The sequence below is a fragment of the Neomonachus schauinslandi genome, chromosome 7, assembly GCF_002201575.2.
Source record: "Neomonachus schauinslandi chromosome 7, ASM220157v2, whole genome shotgun sequence".
NCBI classification, from domain to species: domain Eukaryota; kingdom Metazoa; phylum Chordata; class Mammalia; order Carnivora; family Phocidae; genus Neomonachus; species Neomonachus schauinslandi.
In genome coordinates this window covers 114,111,845-114,113,215 of record NC_058409.1, presented here as the reverse complement: position 1 = coordinate 114,113,215, position 1,371 = coordinate 114,111,845, and positions in this window count along the sequence as shown.

Sequence of the window (1,371 nt, the reverse complement as noted above, 5' to 3'; positions counted from 1 at the left end):
TTTATTTATTTATTTATTTATTTATTTATTTATTTATTTATTTATTTATTTATTTATTTATTTAGTGGGAGTAGGAAGGGTGTGTAGGGTTTGTTTTTATTTAGTCATGTTTTTAAAATTCATTAACCACGGGGCAGCCCTTAATGGGAGAAGGACGGATTGATTCCACATTCCGCTTCCTAGATCTAGTTTAGGAAACTTGTTCCCCACTTGGAGCTATTAGAAAGAGTATAGTAAATGCTTCATTTAATATCATACTCCTTTTTGAACTTTGCCTTTTCTCTCCACCCTTAAGTAGGTCCGGTATTTGATGAAACTCATGAAAGTGGGTGGAACCTGTCTTGCCCCTCCTTTTTTCTAGGGTGCACTATACATGTGACTGTGACTTTCAAGAATGATTTGCCATTTGCTAATTTTTTAAAAATTAATTTCTAACTTCTTTCACTGATCAATGAAGAAAAATATTTCACCTTTTGAAATACACCGGAAGGACTGAATACATAATTAAAAAACATCTTTTTTCACTGTCAGTCATTGTCTTACATGCTTAGCATAGATGTCCAGCTTACTAGCATATGATATGGTGTTCCTAGAACACAGCTGAAGATCTGGTAAATGGAGAAAATGTGAGGGATGGTGCCAGAAGACAGAGGTCTATGGAATGATGCACATCATCTTTCAAGTTGGGAGGATGGAGACCTGCTCCATGAAGAAGCTGGGGTTGGGGAGAACATTTAACAACATGGGGACCAGTCAGGAGAATCCCCTTATTTCTGTTTTGTATATGAGGAACTCTAGAGTAGCTAGTTAAGGCTCTGTAGTTTAATAAAAAGATCCTGGAGTCTTATGAAGACTTCATAACTATGTGTTAGTAGGGATTTTATTCGCTTAGTTTGGTTGCAATTTCCAATTTTTTAAAATGTTTAGGTAATCTTGTCCCCCTTCCCCAAATCCTAATTCTTGTAGATTCATTACTGTTGAACCAATGTTCCTCATGTCTCAGTTCCTTGTATATGCATTCTTTTCAGATGTATTAAACAAACAAAAACCCCTTAAAAATTACTAACACCTTTTCTAATAATATTACTGCTGAAATGCTGTTCTTTTAATCTTTTTGTTCTTGGTGTATATGCCACTAAGGATGTATAGGCATTTGCTCTGTCTTAAGGTTACTTTGAATAGTTCATCTATTTGATTATACCAGCAGTTTGTTACGTATTCAGGCTCATTTGTTTTATTTTATTTTAATTTTTAGAGATTAATTTATAAGTTTAATTTTGTTTTGTAATTATGTGCAATATTTACATGGTTTCAAAGTTACATTTACAAAACAAATTATTGTCAAAGTAATTCAGCCTGTCCCATCAACCT